The sequence below is a fragment of the Hemibagrus wyckioides genome, linkage group LG20, assembly GCF_019097595.1.
Source record: "Hemibagrus wyckioides isolate EC202008001 linkage group LG20, SWU_Hwy_1.0, whole genome shotgun sequence".
Classification (NCBI taxonomy): Eukaryota; Metazoa; Chordata; class Actinopteri; order Siluriformes; family Bagridae; genus Hemibagrus; species Hemibagrus wyckioides.
This window is the reverse complement of record NC_080729.1, coordinates 13737642-13759892: the sequence shown is the minus strand read 5'-3', so window position 1 is coordinate 13759892 and position 22251 is coordinate 13737642. Positions and strand designations below refer to the sequence as shown.

The window sequence follows — 22251 nt, the reverse complement described above, 5'->3', positions numbered from 1 at the left end:
GTCCAAACTGTACCTTGTATTGTGTTCCGAGTCTCCTGGGATAAACTCCAGGTTCCCCTATGACCTATTGGTTTAGTACAGGGATGTCCAATCTTATCTGGAAAGCAGGTTTTCATTCCATCCAAGCAGAAGCCACACCCGAGCCTAGTGAAAGCCAAGATCAACTGATTAAATCAGCTGTGGTATAAAAACCTGCAGCCACGCCGGCCCTTTGTGGATACGATTGGACACCCCTGCTATAGAGGATGGTTTGTGTAGAAACATTTCGGGGGTTTTATTTGGAGTTCATCAAGACAGTAGTTATGCTGGGGTGGAAGTTTGCCTTCAATCTGTAAGTACTACAACTGCAGACACTGTAACACTACTATCATCATACCCGGACTAAAATAAGTGTCAGTGCATCCTATAGTCTGTTCAAATGATCTCTGAAACGTTCTCACTCTCTAACAACTCCTCATTCACGGCTTTATTCCTGTAGTAACCTGCATGACCTCCACCAAATGTTGCAGCATACTGTGCTCCACAAATATCGTTAAATAAAGGGTCGTACCAGCTGCAGCCATGGCATGTTTCTGCAGGGGGGGGGTGAGGGGACTACACAATGCTATACCTCTGCTCCGGTTTTGCCGAGCAAATGCATGATTAGGGAAAACACAGCCTTCAAATGATAATTAGCAACATGTTGGGATTGTTTTGATGCAGGTAAAGCTGGTATCTGCTACACAGGAACCTTGTGCCAATGTGTGCATTAACTAAAGAATTGCGAATTGGATCCCCCCCCCCTCTCTCTCTTTCTCAAATGCTGTCAATTCCTGTCATGTGTCCCTTTCTAAAGTAATAATGACTCCTACTAAAGCTGAAAAAGCATCTAAAAAATAAAACAAATGATATTCAAATGTAAATCAAAAGTGAGCTTATTAACATGGTCAGTAGTTAGCAAACAGCCTTCGAGGTAATAATAACGTAATTAGCAATGAGGAAGGAAGTGCGCTACAAGCCTCAACAGACCCGCTAAACAAATATCGCCTCTTGTTATTGTTTGAAGATGTATTTAATACTGTTTTACTTCTTCACACAATCCTGTAACGTTAGCATATGTACAATATATAAGCAACAATTAGCCAGTGCCTCATTACTCGCTGCTAAATAAAAATAAAATAAAATAAAATAAAATAAAATAAAATAAAAATAAGCATTATCATTATCATCATTATTATTATTATTATTATTATTATTATTATTATTATTAAATGGCTACTAACCACAATTTCTTTTTAAATCCGTTTGGGCTTCATGTCCTGGTTTTGGTAATCTTCAGCAGTTTGGACTTGAATGCCTAAAAACACAAACACACACACACACACGACACGAAATGTTAATGTAATTATGCAACACTGTGATCACTGATTCAAAATATTCATATAAAAAAATAAAAAAACGCTTTAACGGGCAAATTGTGATACACAGTGAAACCCCCTTCACGGATTTTTATTATGTTTATTATATCCCGAGCCTGTGACCGAGCGGGTCAGTGAATCAGAGGCGTGCTGAGCTTGAACAGATGTTGCTGCTTTTCTTAATCACACATATTCAACATGCGAACTCACTCACACTAACTTCGTTAAACAAAGAATTACTCTGCTGCGTTACCCATTACTGAGAGTATTCAAAAAGACTTTAGAGAAATGTCAGGCACCCTTAGGAGAAACAGTTAGAGAGACATGCTGGTGTGTGTGTGTGTGTATTCCAAGCTCTGTTCCTCATCTCTGGTGCAGTGAGGCGTGTCTTTCCTCATTGTTGCCTTGTCAACCACTTTTCCCTCACCTCCTACATCCATCTATCTATCTCTCAGTCTCTCTCTCTCTCTCTCTCTCTCTCTCTCATCTCCATCAGCCAGCAATCTGTTTGTGCAGTCCAGTCCACAGGCTTAGTCCCAGGGCCTCCGGGAGCATCATTTCCATGACAACCACACTGAAATCCATCCAGCCGGTATGATCTTCCTGCCAGGTCTGTATGCCGACCCTAAGCCTTGGAGCGTCTGACGTTAGCAGGACAGAAGAGAATGGAAGTGGAGCTCTGGATCGTAGTATACTACAGGTTTTAGGGCAATAGCAAGGTAGAGGGTGGAATTATGGGATTTAAGAGACGGGAGAACTTTTCGAAGCACAATAGAGCCGTGTAATTGCAGGTGTATTGAAAAAGATCGATAGCAGACTTCAGGGTCAGTATGGAGGAGTAGAACGACACGCATTCACTAAAGGATGTTGGATGTGGGATACAAAGCCACCAAAATGAAGGTGTTATTTTATTGTACTGTTTCGTTTTATTGTCCTTTTTTTTAAAAAGGCTATAGCTACTTTACATGATTCTCTATAATTGAAGCGTCTCTTTATTTCTTAGTAATGAAAAATTCCCATTACTCAATGTAATATCCGTAGCATAAATAAATTCTGTTTAGACTAAAAAACACTTATAATGGTCTAAGGGCAGGTGATAAACATCTAAAACATGCCACTATGTAGACTATAAAGTCATTCTGTTTACTTATAGCCACACTTATTCTTATGGATTTCTGTGTTTTAATTGTCTACATAAACACAATTTCTTCTCGCTGGACAAAAAAAAAAACCAGTCCCATCTCTGAAAGGACACACTGTACAGATTCATTAAAAATGTTCTACAAAAGTATGCGTTTCACATAATTGGCTATCGAAGCCCAACAACTGTTCTCAGACTTGAGAAATAGACTAGAAATGATCTTTGGATAAACAGGTTTTCTGTTCTTCTCTCAGCACAGGGAAACATTTAGAAATTGTTGTGGATGATAATTAACCATATGTTTCAGCTGCAGTAGAGTGAGTTGGAGATTAGGCTGAAAAACAATTAGTTATTACTTTAAATGAAAATAATTTGATTTTATTGTCCAGCTCTCTGGTCGCACGCTTTTACGATTTTCATGAATAAATAAACTTAGTTTAACGTTTCAAAAGTCTCCAATGATTTTCACAGAAATGATCACTTTTTAGCAAAACATTTTATTTTATTTAAATTGTTAAAATGCCAAAAATTTTAGTTTAAATATTTAATTTAATTTTGTTTTATTTTGGCAGATATTATTTAATTTAATACTTAATTTAATACATTTCTTAAAATTATTATTTTATTTTACTTTATTTTATTATTATTATTTTTTATTTCACTTTACTATATTTTATTTATTTATTCCAAGATCACCTTTAACAAAAACTGATGGCTGAATTGAGTCAGTTGAATCAATCTTGTAATACACTTTAACAGGAAACATGACAAATACATCACAAATAATACTGCTGCCAATTTCAAAAAGTGTCTTCGACCAACCAAGAATCACGAACATCTACTGACGAAGGCACAACTGACATGGTCCATTGAGTAGACTTGTTCAAAAATCTTCAGAAATATTCTGAAGAAAAGAACAACAGTGCAGTATATGAAAAAAATGGTTGTATGTTCAGCATATTTCAGCATGACCAGTGTCATCTTAGTAATTATCCCATAGACACAGGTCTATCTTTTTTTGTGTGTATATCGAAGTGTAATCTACGAGGTTTAATCTACAACTGCACCTATTTCCATTAGATTACTTGGTGTTTTATAGATTTTGTTTCAGCACAGAGGCACACAAACAAAGTCACAAGTCACTGGATAAACAAAAATATGACCGGTCAAAGGGTATGGTTTTGAAATCTGTTGGCAGACTGGTTATATTTACAGGACAGCTACCAGCAGCCTGAAAAATCATGCAGAAGAATACATGAAAATGGAAAAACGTTGTGATGTGTGAAGCTATGGGTAGTTTACAAATCCTTTTTAACCCTTTAAACATAACAAGTGACAAGATAAAGTGAGCCTTAATTATTAAGTGATATGTACACCGTGGTGCTGCTCTTCCTGCATTATATTCTTCATCTACTGCAAGGCAACCTGAATAAAAAACATCTGCCAAATGAATATATGTAAGAGTTTAGTGTTATTATCAAAGCAGATCAGGCAATATGCCTTGAGCTACAGTCTGAGTGAAGAGGCTTTCGTAGAGTTGAAAATCAGGGCATCTGAAATCAGTCTGAAAACTGAAATATCAGTCATGTGCTTTGTGATTCCGGTGCCAGTTTGTTGATTTGTGATAATCATATATATATATATTTGTCATTCCTCTGAGATGTCTAGGGCTGTCAATGGCATTTAGAAAAGAAAAAAAAAAAAATTAAATGACCTCGAACATAATTGGATAATTTCCATCTTAGCTCCTAAAAATAAAAGAGCAAGAGCTTCTGTTCTTAGTCATCATTTATCAGTGGAATTATAATGTCAAATTAATGTGAAATCCAGCGAGGGAATAATGGTGACCCTTTTCATCGCTGGAAACTCGGCAGCTAGTCAGCCATCTATGAGACAGACAGAGAAGAGGAGCAAAGGACGCTCTTTTTCGAAGATGAGGCACAAGCTAAATTCCTCCGCTGCAGATATCAGCAGGTAGTCGACTGGCATTGTGGGTAATGCAGAAAAGTGACAGAGACCAAATGAAGTTTAAATAAAAACTCAGAATTACATTATGAAATAAAGCTTGGGTGCAACTGAAGAGTAAATCTGGTCAGATACAGAAAACGTTGCGTAAGAAATGCGTAAAGTTTGCATAATCTTCCTTTCCATATGCAAAATATATATTTCCATACGCAATATGTGTGTTTTGGGTGTGAGGTTTAATCAGAACATTACTGATGATGTTGTATTGCCAAGCCTAGAAACACTAACGCAAAAGCTGTCCAAGACTTAACAGCAGACAAATTATCCAGTCCAGCGCTGTCACCCATGCTCCGGATCTCACACACACACACACACACACCACATTTAGTCACAATAACGTATTCTACCTGACTCAGTCTAATGAGCCTCTTTTCAGGTAATGTAAATGTCGAAACCTTCCTCTGCAAAATCCTCAGACAGTGCCATCGAGTCGAGATAATCTCACAGACCTTCCACACCAATACTCTAGACTTTAAAGGCTCCTTTAATCCATTTTGTGGATATCAATTCAGTCGGGATAAAAAACATACGGGTTCACATCGACAGATAAAGATCACACATCTGCAGTAAACAAACCATTGTTCTCATTCGACCTTTTGATAGCAGTTTTATTATGTTTTGCTCTTGCTATGCTATCACGCGAGCGAATTAATGGTAGAAGATCAATTAACATAACATAGAAATCTAACATTTCATATGCTACATATCTCCAGGAGAAATAGAGCAGGTCTAAAGGTTATCCCAGAGACGGGGCTTTTAATTTAAATGAAAGTTTGATTCCTGCTGTCTCTCTCTCTTTGTCTGCGTTTTAGGTCTAGACCTTCATTACATTCTATCCTGCAAAGAAAACAGTTTTAAATTGGATAGCTCACCGCATGGACCTCATATATTAAACTTAGAGATGACTTAGGAAAATCTCAGACAGTCAGACAGTCGAACACGGAAGATCAAAACACTGGGACTCGCGTTTAAAGCCCTCATTTGCTGTTCAAACTTCGGTGGACACATACACTGTGAAATGTAACAGCTCCATTAAGTTATGCGAATTTATTTCTTCTCTTTAACTCCAATTATGTGTTGGAGCAACTGAAATAAATCTCAACTCACGTTCATGTGGGTTTATTCGAACACATTCAAGTCAAAGACAAAGGCTTATCCTTCTTGCCGGTTAATATATTCTCTCTCTCTCTCTCTCTCTCTCTCTCTGAGATGCATGACCCAAGGGTGAGATGATGCAGATTCTATGCCAGAACGCTACATTTCTTATCTTTATGGTCCGTATACTTACCACATTATCAACAAGATGGATTGGTTTATAACGCTTCACCCAATGTCTGTTCACGCTCATCAGTCATTACCTTCTATGGACATGTGTACATATTGTGTAGGCATTTGTAGCTTTAAGAAAATATTTTCTAGAAGTGAAACTAGTCTAAGAGGAAATGTTCAGTTGCCAATTTTGACACAGCAAAAAAAAAAGAAAAAGAAAAAAGAAAAAGAATGTGATTAAATGATTTTAGCTGTTGGTATATTATTATTATTATTATTATTGTTATTATTATTACTATATTTATTTTACTTTTTTGTATTGGTTTTGTATTGTCGTCGAAATTCCTTAAGCCTAGAATCCCCTAAATATTCCTCCGGTTTACAGGAGCCATTGTTCTGGCTGCAGGCCCAGAAGTTATTAAATGATTTTTTTTTTTTTCCCTTCAGTATTCAAAAAACCATAAAATTCATTGACCAGGTGACCTCCCTCATGACTTGCCCTGGTAATCAGGAACTCCTTTATTACTTCTTTTTGTCCTCTGAGGAAGTTCTGAGGTAAAAGAAAGAAAGAAAGAAAGAAAGAAAGAAAGAAAGAAAGAAAGAAAGAAAGAAAGAAAGAAAGAAAGAAAGAAAGAAGAAAAAATCAATTTACTTCAAGGAAAAAAAGACTCACATTTAAGCTTGGCACAAGAGAATTGTTTTTAAATGTACTTTAAGGGTTTTTCTCTTTTTCTCTTTTTTAGCAATTTCAACGAGGCGAAGAAGTGTATAACATCACCGAGCTAAGTAGCTAGCAATTTTCAGTCAGCCATGCTAATGAAAGCTAGTTTGGAGGCCGTATTGATTGCTTCCACCATTATTTACAAACAACGCTGGTGTCTGGTGTGTGTGTGACACAAAATGGCAGGACGGACACATTCCAGTTCTTTTTTCTTGTCCCTTTCCGATGAAATCTGTCAGGGTTAGTTAGGGATACACACTGAATGGGACACCAGTCCATCACAGGGCACCACACACACACACACTTTTCTTCATTGTAATATGGACTTTCTCAAAGGCATTAACTGCCAAGCAAGTTTCTTCACTTCCTCAGCTGTAATGACGTGGGAGGCTGATACTCACTCTGCCATCGTCAGATTAATGGTGTTAATTTATGTTACACCTAATTTTTCTTCTCACTTTCACCCACCCACACACACACACACACACACACATAAATCAGAGGTGGAAAAATACAGCCGCAGTTCCAGCACATATTAAACAATCCACAAAATGAAAACCAGGGGGAGAAAAAAGCTTGCTACTGCTAGCAAGTAGTGATAACTGAAGCCTCTCTGTGTTTTTAATACCTCTGTGCCCAGCTGGCATGGCAGCCAAAGCCATCAAGGGCAGATGGTGAGGCATCATGGGGGCACAACTCATACGCAGAACGATCCGGAAACATGATAAATAATACACAGTAAGAAGTGAGGTACACCGGCAGAGTTAAAAGCAGGACGTAATCATACAATATCCTAACACATGAGGCTTAGAAGAAGCTAAAAATACGAGCGAACGCTTTATCCGGGCTTGGAAAAAAAAAAAGGGAACTTCTTGTACTCCAGTCTGATCAAAGCTGAGTGAATACACAGTCCAAATTTCTCATGATCGCTCATTTGCATAACTTGGATGAAGCTATAATGGATTTGATCCAAGAGCAGATGTGGGTCACTTCTGTTTTACACATTTTGATTCTGAATTGGAAAAAAAAAATAGACTATGGTGATGACGGGCATCCATCCAGTCTGAGTCAAATTTAGTAAAAATGAAATTGACCCTGAACCCATTTCATTTTCGATTTAAACGTGCTGTGTAATGGGCCTACGTAAACAAGAACAAACCTGCTGAGATAGATCTGGTGCTTTTACATAATAGTTTAGATAACCTGCAATACTGGCTTTATTATTCCTAGCAAAATGAAACGCTGGAGGATTTTTAGTAGTTTCCAACATACACACGAGTGAAGCAATGACCTAATCAATTAATAAATTAATATTTTAGCAAGTTCCAATTACTTCTTGCTGTACTGATGTACAAACAAATATAATCTCTGAAAGATATTCATTTCACAACATGTTAATTATCCCCAGATATAATGTTATTCAGAAGATTACAAAGGTCAAAGAGAAAACCAAGAGCTGTTTCTGTTCAGAAATCTCGTAAATCTAAAAACACACACACACACACTCAGAAAAATTAATAAAGCAATTAGCCATTTTCTATAGTGATCAGCATTATTAGCATACTGAAATGAAAGTGTTTGGATTTCCAGAGTTATCCTGCTAGCTAATGTTTGAGGAATGAGCGATTTAGCTGTTCCCATTTCTTGGTGAATAATTTACAAAATCAATAGACGAGTTATCACACCCTTCCGCGATTGTTTTACTCTTTATACTTTAACTAAACTGAAATGGTTTAGACTTTTGTACTTTAAAGCTGCTTGAGTACATACACCGATCAGCCGGAACATTAATACCACTGACAGGTGACGTGAATAACATTGATTATCCCGTTACACTGGCATGTGTCAAAGAGGGGGATATATTAAGGAGCAAGGAAGCAGGCAGTTCTTGAAGGTGATGTGGTTGAAGAAGGAAAAATGGGCGAATATTAGGATGTGAGTGAGTTTGACATGGGCTGAACTGTGATGGTTAGACGACTGGGTCAGAGATCTCCAAAACTGCAGGTCTTGTGGGTATGCAGTGGTTAGTACCTAACAAAAGTGGTCCAAGGAAGGACAACCGGTGAAAGGAATATGTTCTGCTGGGAAACTTTGCATCTGGGCATTCATGTAGATGTTACTTTGACACCTCCTACCTATCTAAGCATTGTTACAAACCACGTCCACCCTTTCATAGCAATGGTATTCCCTAATAACAGTGGCCTCTTTCATCAGGATAATGCTTCCTGCCACGCTGCAACAACTAATCAGGAATGGTTTGAGGAACATGACAAAGAGTACAAGCCTACAAATTCCCCAGATCGCAATCTGATCGAGAATCTGTGAGATGTGCTGGACAAACAAATCCGATCCATGGAGGCACCAACTAACAACAAACAGGACTTAAAGGATCTTAAAGGACCTGCTACTGATGTCTTGGTATCAGATACTACATAAAGGTCATGTGGGAGCTGTATGGTGGCACAAGGGATACGCAGTAGTTTTAAATGTTATGGCTGATCACTGTGTATTTCTGAGTATCACTCTCATGCAGAAATGATCTCAGGAAAAAGTGAGGATACCTAACAGATTTCAATCTAATCACAGTATCAGGCATAACATTATGAGCACTGCCAGGTGAAGTGACTAACACTGATTATCTCCTCATCATGGCACCTGTTAGTGGGTGGGATATATTAGGCAGCAAGTGAACATTTTGTCCTCAAAGTTGAAAAATGGACAAGCGTAAGGATTTGAGCGAGTTTGACGAAGGGCCAAATTGTGATGGCTAGAAGACTGGATCAGAGCAGCTCCGAAACTGCAGCTCTTGTGGGGTGTTCCCGGTCTGCAGTGGTCAGTATCTATCAAAAGTGGTCCAAAGAAGGAACAGTGGTGAACCGGCGACCAAGACTCAATGATGCACGTGGGGAGTGAAGGCTGGCCCGTGTGATCTGATCCAACAGACGTTGGATGAAGTTAATGCTGGTTTTGATAGAAAGGTGTCAGAATACACAATGCATCACAGTTTCTTGCATATGGGTGTTGACTTGGCCTCCAAATGCCCCAGATCTCAATCCAATCGAGCATCTGTGGGATGTGCTGGACAAACAAGTCCGATCCATGGAGGCCCCACTTCACAACTTACATGGACTTAAAGGATCTGCTGCTAACATTTTTGTGCCAGATACCACAGCACACCTTCAGGGTTCTAGTGGAGTCCATGCCTGGATGGGTCAGGGCTGTTTTGGCAGCAAAACGGGAACCAACATACTATTAGGCAGGTGGTCATGATCATGGTCATGAGGTGTAAATCTAAATAGTAAAATAGAAATTCACACTTATCGCAAGCACAGTTTTAATTAAGAGCCTAAAACAAAACACTATCAAACTACGAATAATTAAATGCCAAATTGCTGTTTCATGTAAATTAGTGTAAATTTCCATTTCCTTAGGCAGCTGTAGGTTATATATTTACACGCTAGCAGTGTGCAGCTGTCAAATGATGTCATTTCCAGAAACTTCACAACTCGACATTACAGCTTGTTTTTATGTTCTAGTACGACTAAAACACTATGGCATAAGTGCACTACATCATATTAATACCTCATTTGTAAGCCTAATAAACTAGCCTAATAAGTATATTAGCCTGTTATTTTTCCTGATTTGCATTTTCATGCTCTTTTGAACACGATAAGCTGTTAAACAACATTAAAGCCTGCAAGCATGTAAGCAAAAAAGCAAGAATAAGGACGTAGTGAAAAAGGAAAAGGGAGCGCACTTTTAATCTGCACTAGAAAAAAGAAAACAGTTCTCCCAAGCCGCTGTTTTGTAGTCACTAATTTGAATTTTCCCAGCGGCCACTGAGTCGTCTGTCTAGCGTTAATGGGACAAGCGTTCCGTAGTACAGGAATGTTCTATTGTTATTGAGCAGGTATAGTCGATTCGTTTAGCTAGTCCGCGAGAACGACCGGCTTTTTCCCGATTCCGAAGAGATGCCTGTTCTATGCTAATAATAATCATAATAAATAACTAATAAATCTCCTCTTTGTCTCGCTTTGCCTCCTGGAAGCTACAACACCTTTACGTGACTGCTCTGTTTTGCAGTGACGTTAATGTTGTTTTTCCGTGCTTTGTTTGTACCCCGCTGTCGAAAGCCATCAGAAGGGCATATTTAAATGCCAGTTTTCCAAATCGTACTTCCCAGAGGAGCCTTCCCCCCAAACTCAATTAGCATTAAAACACCCCTCCAGTTGCCAAATTACTCCTACGCCCTGGCGTAACACGGAGGACTCGGCAGAATTTATGTGTAGAGCTTATTAAATCCACGAGAGGTTAACAAAATCCACAGCAGTCGAAAACAGGATCCCAGTTCTATAATCACAGCCTGTAAAACTTCTAGTTCAAACCAAACAGCAGAGACAAGCAGGTGCAAAGGGAAAGCCGAAAGCAGAGCAGAGAAGTTAACGCCGCGGTGTAAATAAAGATTTTTATGCCTAAGTACCACAGCTTACCGCTACTGATGAGGCTTCACAACAAACACTGGAAATTGTTCTTTGCTGTATGTAAGCAATGAACAGCAGTTATCATGTTATTATGAAAGCAATCAGTAACCAAGTGGACAAGGTCAGAACCCGATCAGACAACGAGCCCTCTAGTGCCGGGGTATCGCTTATCACCTGGGTATCATGGTTCAAATACTCACAAACAGCTCGGCAGCTCGAACTCACGTTAGATAATAAACGCATTAGCTGACATTTCATGCGTACTTGACGCATTGTGCTGCAGTCAAGCTGCTCTCGAAATCAAATGTCATGTGCAGAGGGCATTACAATGACTTGCCAAACATGTTGACATCAGGTAGAAACAAGCACAGTTCTCTTTAATAGACTAGTTGTCACTTATGTTATAACAGCTGTAAGCAGTCTGAACACTAGGAAAAAAACTGCTTTAATTTACAAGAGAAATAAATATAAATGGAAAAATAAAGGAAATAATCTATATAGAACATACTGACCATAATATGATATTGCACATGGTATTATATTAACATACACTATATTGCCAAAGGTTTTGGGACACCCCTCCAAATCAGTGAATCCGGATGTTGTTCTTCAGCGGTTGGGCTTGGCCCCTTAGTTCCAGTGAAAGGAACTATTCTACTAACTACTAACTAAGGAACTTAATGCTTCAGTATACCAAGACATTTTGATCAATTTCATGCTCCCAACTTTATGGGAACAGGTTGGGGATGGCCGTTTCCTGTTCCAACATGACTGCACACCAGTGCACAAAGCAAGGTCCAAAAAGACATGGTGGGGCCTAACCTAACCCCTGAAAAACAACACCCGAATTTAATCATTTGGAAGGGTGTCCCAAAACTTTTGGCAACATAGTGTACATTGCAATCATTGTGAAACGTCCAACATGACTGGACCCCGTACTTACATATGAGCTGAGAATCGAACCCACAACACATTTCAACTGCCTAAATTGAATACTATAATTATAATCACCATCAGTGCCAACATCCTCGTGAGATTTCACAATGTAATGTAACTGATTTACGTCGAGTCTATGTAAATTGATCACGCTCACTCTACATTATTTAATGTAGTTATTAGGAACCCTTAAGAAGCAACAAAATCATGTTTTGTTGAGAAAACAATCCGTAAAATCCTCCTTTTCCTTTCAGTGTGTCAGCCTCTCTTCAGTTAAGACGCTCCTGAGACAAAAAACAATACTAACAAGGCCCTGACACTGGAGACTCCGTCCATAAATGCTAACTTGACACTTCACTGCGTGTCTTTTATTTGTTCAATACAAAAATTCGCCTCTTAATCCCTCTCTGTAACGTAGAAAGGCTACAACTGTATTAAAATAAGCCTGTGATCTGAATTACAGCTGGAATTACTGTCAGAGCTGCAGTTCTAGAAAATGAATCGATACTGGGAATAATTCCGAACAATCCGAATGTAACAGCACTGTGCTACACAAAAATTGTCCCTTTCTGTCTGGGTTTTATAACGTTCCCTCTCTCTGTCAAGTCACCATATGGTCTGTGCGAGTTTAATATTGCTCCAGTAATATTACTGCATCCCCATGATAAGTTTAATAGTCTTCATTGCGCTCTCAGAGGTCCCCGAAATCCAAATAGGTAATTACTAAACATATGGTTTTGCTATTTCTGGATATGGGAGCAGAAGAGAGACAGAGTGCGACAAAAAGAAGAGACATGGATTTTTACGACAAAAAATGAGAATCCAATAATTTAGCCATATTTAATTGTTTCCCCTTCCTGGTGCTTCTGGGATACAGGGATTATAGATAGGCGTGGTAATAATGATGTCTTCCCAAAGTCTCTTAGCCGTAACAATGAAACCCGAAACACTGCAGGATAAGGCCATAAAGAACAAAATCTCCCAATGATATGTTATACTAGAGTTTTAAAAGAAAGGAGAGGACTATGAATAGGCTATTTGGCACATTGAGAGCTTGTTAGTGCATCTCATCTTCAATTCTCTACAAGAAACTACAAATGCTGCATACAGATTTTGTATAGTGTTTCTTCACACGCTTCACATCTGCATTCGCTAACAGAGGAAGCACTACCTGAGTGGCGGAAATGTATACGAGAAGGTCATCAAGATAATGCCAGCAAAGCAATATAATCTGCAGAGTGAAGCCTCGTTTTAAGTATTGACATTTTTTGTTATGACACTTCAGAAATCGCAGCTTCAGACTGTCACTCAAGCTCTGTATACAGGTATGAACATTCATAAGGCATTCGTTATGGCTCACGCATGACAATAGATGTAGTATTTTGGATGTAAACAGTTAGGAACATATTATGTGTAATGAGCAGTTAATGTGTGTTCTAAACAGATGCAAGAAATACACGATATAACCAAAAGTATGTGCACCCCCAACTACCACACCATTTGGTTAGAAGTACAAAATTGTCCATAATGTCTTTGTATTTTTGCTTCATTTGTATTAAGATTTCGTTTCACTGGAACTGGGTGACCTGCATGGTGGATGGATGGAAAGAAGTTAGGAAGGATATATGGAAGGAAAGAAAGAAAGAAGGATGGATGGATAGATAGATAGATAGATAGATAGATAGACAGACAGACAGACAGACAGACAGACAGGTAGATAGATAGACAGATAGATAGATAGATAGATAGATAGATAGATAGATAGATAGATAGATAGATAGATAGATAGATAGATAGATATTAGGAAGGAAGGAAGGAAGGATAGATGGAAGGATATTAGGAAGGAAGGAAGGAAGGATTGATGGTGGATGGATGGATGGATGGATGGAAATTAGGAAGGAAGGAAGGATGGATGGATGGATGGATGGATGGGAAGGAAGGAAGGAAGGAAGGAAGGAAGGAAATAAGGTAGGAAGGAAGGAAGGAAGGAAGGATGGATGGATGGAAGGATGGATTGAAGGAAGGAAGGAAGGATGGATGGATGGATGGATGGATTAAAGGAAGGAAGAAAGAAAGGAAGGAAGGAAGGAAGGAAGGAAGGATGGATGGATGGATGGATTGAAGGAAGGAAGGAAGGAAGGAAGGTAGGAAGGATGGATGGATGGATGAAAATTAGGAAGAAAGAAAGAAAGAAAGAAAGAAAGAAAGAAAGAAAAGCTCCAGATTAAGCTACACCCACTGCTGCTGATTTAAATCTGAATATAGATACAAACAATTGGCCTCTGACAGTGCCACTGCTTTTTCACCCCTAATATAGTGACACTAATAAATGAATCAAAATCACAGCCTTTGTTTCCAGTCAGTAAATCAGTGGAGCATGTGTGCATCAGTATGCAAAGTGCAGTATTTTTTAAACAAGTACTAAAAGCCTTTCAGAGTCGAGCAAAATGCATTTTCATAATACAGGCCTTGAAACGATGACTAAAAACACAAGTTTAGTCATCGTCGAAAATCATGACAATGACATTATCCGGTGTTTTTTCAACACTTAGTAACTCTAAATCATAGAGGGCTAGAGACTGGGGTTAGAGAGCTGCTATCAGCTGCAGGTGAACTGGAGGCGGTCCAGCTGAAAAAAGAGCTACTGTTCTGCCATAAATAGGCCTAATAGACTATCAGAAATCTGAGATAAAAGCTTACTTCAGCCTCATCTGCCCCAGAAATGGGTGTTGCAAAACTCATCCCTTTTAATCTAGTCTTATTATAGATGAAGAGTTCGGTGGCACCGCCCCAGAGAGTCTATTAAACATTCTATAACCTAACATTTTTTTTCCCTTCTTCCTTTTTTATAACATATAACACAGATGGGTGAAATGCAGAAAATGAAATTCTTCCTTCTGTATATATTAAAAGCTTCAGTCATCACTACAAGACAACAGCAGAGACAGGCAGCTTATTTAACCCAGGTGCTTATTTTGCAACAGAAGACCCTTAGGATGAAAAATGCCAGTTTCAACAGCGATCTTCCGACCTGCAGGAATTCCCTCGCATCTCATTCATCTTGTCTTAATCACGGCTCGGTAATGAGCACCCCAATCTGAGAATAACCTCCACTGTGACTGACATCAATCAGAGCACCCTAGCCTTGTCAACACATCCTGCCATTATCATAGCCTATCTCGGCTTGGCAGATTCCCTCGCTTCGGGTCGTCACAATCTAATCACGCCTGGATGGCATACATATTCACGCGCACGCCATCCAGTCCAAGCCCGAACTATCTGCATTCTGAACCGCAGCTGCCTGGATAAAGCATATGCATGTCAATCTGGACAATTTGCAAAGACTAATCAAAACACCCCTGTGCAGTCTAGTGGATAAAAAGAAAATGTCCTCCGGGTTTAGGCCAAGTAATTAACAAAAAGGTTCATGCTCGCATTTGCTTTGACTTGTAAACCCGGTCCTTCTTCCTGTCGCTTCTTATACAGTGACTTTCATTAGACAAATCAAAGCCTTCGCTTCGGCTTTAGTCTAGTTTCACACTTTTGAGTGGCTTATAGTGTAGGCAATCATGTCACATGCGGCAAAAGCAAATTAAAGCTCTCCAGATTAGGGATGTAACTGAATACAAATACATTAGTGGGAATGAACAGATAATGTGTTCTACACAGATACAAATTGGGATACAGACAAGAGTCATGTCATTTTCTTCATTTATCCTGCCATAAAGGTTCAGGGGCGTGCATCGGGACTGTGTGACGTAAGGAAAAATGGAGGAGGTCGGATATGACGCACACATGGATAATAGGAAGGAGGGATAATAGGAAGGAAGGAAGGAAGGAAGGAAGGAAGGATGGATTTATGGATGGAAAGAATGAAGTTAGAAAAGATAGAAGAAAGAAAGAAAGAAAGAAAGAAAGAAAGAAAGAAAGAAAGAAAGAAAGAAAGAAAGGATTGATGGATGGAAAGAATAAAGTTAGAAAAGATAGAAGGAAGGAAGGAAGGAAGGAAGGAAGGATAAATGAAAGGAAGGAAAGAAAGATGGATGGATGGATGGATGGATGGATGGACATTAGTAAGTGTAGATGGAAGGAAGGAAAGAAGGGTAATGGAAGGAAGGAAGGAAGTAAGGAAGGAAGGAAGGAAAGAAGGAAGGAAGGAAGGAAGGAAGGAAGGAAGGAAGGAAGGAAAGAAGGAAGGAAGGAAGGTTAAATGAAAGGAAGGAAAGAAAGGTGGATGGATGGATGGATGGACATTAGTAAATATAGATGGAAGGAAGGAAAGAAGGGTAATGGAAGGAAGGAAGGAAGGAAGGAAGGAAGGAAGGAAGGATGGAAAGAAAGAAGTTAGAAAAAATAGAAGGAAGGAAGGAAGGAAGGAAGGAAGGAAGTATAAATAAAAGGAAGGAAAGAAGGATGGATGGATGGATGGATGGATGGGAAGGAAGGAAGGAAGGAAGGAGGGATGGAAGGAAGGAAGGAAGGAAGGAAGGAAGGAAGTTAGAAAAAATAGAAGGAAGGAAGGAAGGAAGGAAGGAAGGATGGAAAGAAAGAAGTTAGAAAAAATAGAAGGAAGGAAGGAAGGAAGGAAGGAAGGAAGGATGGATGGATGGATAAATGGATGGATGGATGGATGGATGGAAAGAATGAAGTTAGAAAAGATAGATGGAAGGAAGGAAGGACGGAAGGAAGGAAGTATAAATGAAAGAAAAATATAGCCAGTAGGCAGAAACCAAAACTATAACTGGACATTTCTAGTTCACTATATCACTGGAGAGATATAGCAGAGGTCGAGGGACTGTCAGGGCCACAATTCACACACCATGCTGACATTTCCTTCTGTTTTTTCCCCCAGCATCTCCAGAGCATATAGGAGTAATGTATATTTAATGTAAGGGTGGTTTCTTTATTTGATTTTTTTTGTTTTGTTTTGTTTTGTTTTTAAAAACCAAATACAAACAGCGATAAGAATATTTGGAGCATTAGAGAGATACAGATACAGATAGAGTTACACACCTACTCCATTTCCACAAGAACAAAGAACAACCCAAGGTTATTCCAGCGAACAAATAAAAATCTATTACTGATTTAAAGTATATTTTGATATTTGAATATTTGCAATAGTAAACAGATATTCGGTTACTGGAAACGGGGGGAAAAAAATGTTTTTTTCTACCCAGTGTAGGTAAAAATCTCCTCTTTTAGATGTCTGACACAAAATATAGTGAAATAATGAACCGCAATATTAAATGTACAGTCAAAGCTTAACTGTATGTCAACTCAATATCTCAGCCTGGAGCCCTACTCTAGCAGTGCGCACTCCAGAGTTTTAAGTTATTTCTGATTCCAACTTCATTTCTAACTTGAGGTTATACCTGCCGCAGGGTTTAGGAGTGAAAATCTCACTGGATTAACAGACTTTATATGATCCTACTGACAATGCAGAGAGATACTAATCCGTCAGTGCGGATGTTTGTGTTATATTTACTAAGCCAGCGAATGAAAACAGAAGCGAATGCACCGGTTTAAAGTGAAAAGTGCGTGCGGTGTTGTAGGAAAACCGGCTTTAAATGTTAAAAAAACATGCTCTGTGATTCAAAATAGTTTGCTTTTCATAGTCGTTCATCTAGAACAAATGGCATGGCAAATAATGATTCATATGCAATGTGAAGACTTTGAGCGTGCTTGTTAAGATCTCAAGAGCTGAATTCACATTGTACATGTACGGTAATCTGCAATATTTCTACGATTTATTCCAGAAGTACGATATTCCCACCTGAGTCACTGTACCCAAGATGACGAAGAAAATTAGCTTTTTTAAAAGTACTCGGACTCAAATACTTGACTGAAAGACGTAGACTAATGTTGATTATATTGACCCAGTTTTGTCCAGTTTTATTGCACCTTATTTCGATAATTTAGTCATCACTGTACTTGAACAAAAACACTAAATCACACCGGCCAAGCTAAAAGCATCACGTCTAGTTAAGACCTCCGTGTTTATGGGTCTAATGGATTCGAATATCGAAATATTACACGCAGATATTGTACCCAAGAGAAGGACTGCGGCTATAAATGGAATTTTGTAGCTTGTGTACGCCTCTTAATCTCACGGCTGTGTACTTAATATCCGTGTGCTAAAAAAAAACTTGAGTCGGTATTCATTTGTCAGAGACGATTTGGAAATTCGGCCCACCTGAGGACTTGTCTTATAGATTTAGCTCCATGTACAGAAAGCGCTGCCTTTTCTTCACATTCCGTCTTCGTCTCAATCAGACCTGGGCATTTTACGGCCCGCGGGCCACACCCGGCCCTTTGGACACGCGTTAAGTCAGTCATAAACATAAATGAACAAGTATTCATGCTGTGCACGCAATACAACTGTGTTGCTTTTATTTTGAAAAGCCTGGAGTTTTATTATTTCCGTATGGACGTGCGTACGTGTCTGAACAGTAACAGGTGATGCTGGCCCGTTAATGCTGGTCAGATACCCCTAAAAATGTCAGCTCCCGTTAAAAAAAGTTGATTCCGAATGCCGCGTTTTCAACAAGACATGGACTGCAAAATACTTATTTACAGAAATCGAAGGTAAAGCGTGTGCTTAGTTTGTGGTACACAGGGTCTCTGTGTTCAAAGATTACAGTCTGAATTGCCACTACGTGACCAAACACAAGGAGAAATACAAGAACTTGTCTGATGAAGAGCGCGCAAGGAGGCGGAGGCTGTGCTAAACCCGACACGGACTTTTTACAAAACTTCCCACACCCAGAGATGTAGCTGTCAAGACAAGTTATGTCATATCTCAGAAAATCACTAGAAAAAGTAAAGCGTTTTCTGACGGAGAGTTTATTAAGGAGTGTATGGTGGACTCTGCTGCCCTGATATGCCCAGAGAAAAAGGGAGCATTCGAGAACGTGCCCCTCTCCCTACGCACTGTAACGAGAAGGGTTGAGGACATCGCGGGAAATCTGGAGCTTCAGCTGAGGAACAGAGTGGGCAATTTTTCACTGGCTCTGGATGAGAGCTGCGATTTACATGACGCTGCCCAGCTACTCATCTTCTTACGTGGGATCACTGCAGACTTCAAAATCACGGAACTGAAAACAAGCACTTATTGCTTTTTGAATGAAGTTGAGCAGTTGCTTATCTTTAACATAATGCAAAACATCTTTTCAGTATTTGTGAAGATTAACAAGTTAAAAATAAAATGAAACAGTGATGCAATGATTGTTTTTGTTTTATGAATTCTATAGGATAATTTTCCTCTTTGACCTACACAACAATTCATAAATTTACATAAATATTTACAGAATATCCTTATTCTTCTGATTACCAGTAGCAGCTAATTAAAATATATAATTTATTGCTTTTTAGAATGGGAGAAAATTAATATTGAGCAGAGTTAAGTTCAAGTTATCATTGGTTTGGCCCTCCAACACAGTTGCCCCCTGTAGAAATTAATTGCCCAGCCCTGGTCTAAATCGTCGCAACCAAAGCGGTCAGTGAAATGAAACCCGCTGAGCGCTTCGGCACGTTGGCCACTGGATGAAAAAGCACGCTTGGTCGGGGTGGCACACAAACAGCACGGGTTATATTTTTAGAAGGCCACAATGCACCATCCTCTTGATGTTGTATTACAGTAAGCGCAATTGTTTTAGGAGCTTGTATCAGGATCAGGTTGCACTGCAGAGACAGAGATCCTGAATCTCAAAGGGAATTAACAAGGCTGCTAAGAGGCACAGATCTCATTTAGAATAGAAAATAGCTCCCTCAATTGTGTGCATGTAGAAGTAATATCAGATGTTATTTCCTGTGTCCACATAAGTCTTGTTTAAGGTCTTTACTGCTGGGGTTGATCTGCGAGAAGCTAGAGCTGTGCAATGACAAAGTATTGATCGCAAATGATTGATGGTGTGAGAGGGGCATCTACATCACAAAAGAACGATCAATACGGTTAAAGCTACGAGGAAGGAAAAGTACGGAAACGCCGCTCGGACCGTTCAGCCGTCATCATTTTGCCATTACTTATGACCTCAGGAAGTAGCCAAAGGCACCCAATCAGTTTCCCAGCTGGTCACAGCTTGCCAAAAAGCTTTTCAAACATGCCTTCCGATCATGAATTTTTCTTGAAAATCATTCTGCTGCAAATTCACGCGTCGCTATTCATCTTTCACGTCTGAAAAGCTCTCCGCTGGCACATCGCATTTTTTTTCAGGAAACAATATAAAAACAGCAAGCTCTGGAGAAGAAAAAAAAAAAAAGCAGGTGTACAGAGCGATAGAGAATTAGCTAGGCGGTGCATTAACCTCACAGATGGTTTTCTACAATTATCCACATCTCCTTCTACATCTACAGGTGAAAATATGAAATTGAAGACAAACAAAAAAAAACCCCACCTCGATTAAAATGCTTTGAGAATTCTTTCCAACACAATCAGTATTCATAAAATCTAACACTAGCATATGACTAAAAATCAGCTTTGTCAGACTGAACAGAACGCTCAGCATCATTCTGCAATTACTTATAACCCCAGGAAGGAGCCAAAGGCACCCAATCAGTTTCCCAGCTGGTCAAAGCTTGCCAAAAAGCTTTTAAACATGCCTCCTGGTCATACATTTTACTGACGATAATTCTGCTGCAAATTCACAAGTCGCTATTCATCTTTCAGATCTGATAAGCTCACTACTGGCACATTGATTTTTTTAGGAAACAATAGAAAACAGCAAGCTCCGGAGAAGAAAAATGCGAGCGAACGGAGCGATGGAGCACTGGCTAGGCGCATTAACCTCACAGAGCTGAAGGGGGTTTTTTTTTTTCCTCGCCTTTTTCTTCTTTCTTCCACGGAAAACTCCATTGAGAAAGATGCTTCAGTCATGACAAGGGAAATGCCGCATCCATTCTGTGCCTTTTATATGGTGAAGCGCCCTCCAGGGACTCCCTACGCTCGTGTAGACTGTAAAGGGTTCTGACTGTAGGCTATGCGTCACTCTTTTAGAGTTCAGCCAGACAGAGCCGAGCCTCACTCGAACATTAAGAGGAAATTCTAGTCACGCTGTGTGACGGCGGCGTCTCGAAAATCCGCATGAACGTGACGCTGGCGTCCAAACAACATTCTTCATGAAATGTGTTGGGCTGAAACGTATGGATTTATACACAATTATCCGCGCCTCATCTTAAACGAAAGTTGAGAATCTTTCAAACACAATCTATATTCAACTCTAACGCTAACATACGGCTAAAACAAATCCTTGGCACGATGCACAGAATGTTCAGGTCAACCTTTTATTAAAGAATTATTAGAAAACCCACTCCCAGTGAAAGGCACTAAAATAAGATCCCCACGTTCAGCAGGTCTGCCTTTTCCTGACCGGTGCAGAACACTGGCAGCCATCTTAGCACCATCTCCCACACCATCTCCCGGCGCTGTCAATCAAAATCCTCCAGACGCTTCAATCAGCCAATCAGAGTCTCTGCATGTGGGCCAAGGTGGTGAAGTAGCAAGGATGGTAGTGACATTTCAAGGTGCCATCTTGAGATTTGATGCTGTGTTCATACTCTGACGTGTTTTGGCACTGTGGGCATTAAGCAAAGGCAGTAAACTCCTTCTCACAAATGAGTGCACGACCGGATTTGGTCCGACGTTCGAAATCGGTATGAGAACGGCAATGCCATATTAATAGCAAGACGTACAAGAAGCTAGCTGCTCGTCTCTAAAATAATCTCTTTCCATTTCCCCTCAGATAGAAAGCCGACTGCATTATTCATAAGCGTGTGCTGGGTTTTTTTCTTTTTTTCTCAGCACTTATAGCATTCTAACAGCTACAAATCATATGGTATATGTCTCTATGGGTGCGTTTTCTTTTGCTGCGCTGTTACCTGTTGTTGTGATTGATGATGTGTGTTGCTCGCAGTTTTGTTTATTAGGCTAGCTGGCGTTTTGTCACAAGTTAGTCTTATACAACTTGGTAAACTGCATCATTTGTTTTGCTGACTGCTTCGTGGTTTGTGTACACAGCACTACGGAGTACTAGCGCTTTCACCGATCCCTGTTCTCTCTCCCCTATCTGTTCTTATTGGACATTTGGTCCAATCTTGTAGCACTGTCAGCTCCTTTAACAGCTCTCTTTGTGCTAAGATTATAATCGGCCTCATTTGTTGCTGTCAAATAATTAGATGTAAATGCAAGTGCAAACAAAGGACATAACACGATGACCAACCTGTTTACAAGGAGCTAAATTCTCGAAAAATGCTAATGTTGATAATAGTGAATAAAGCCGGGAGTCT

At 39.5% G+C, this 22251-nt stretch overlaps 1 protein-coding gene across 6 annotated transcripts in view; it reads right to left on the bottom strand.

The window, feature by feature from the left end:
* The window catches only part of ptprsb (protein tyrosine phosphatase receptor type Sb), a 166736-nt gene that overhangs the window by 111632 nt on the left and 32853 nt on the right, over nucleotides 1-22251 (bottom strand). For 5 of the 6 annotated variants that reach the window (XM_058418955.1, XM_058418957.1, XM_058418954.1 and 2 more), the window contains exon 2: nucleotides 1263-1336. The gene's annotated coding sequence lies outside the window, so the exon portion shown is untranslated. Of the gene's footprint in view, nucleotides 1-1262; nucleotides 1337-5851; nucleotides 5871-22251 lie in introns of those variants that run through there. The other variant, XM_058418956.1, reaches the window with a different exon arrangement.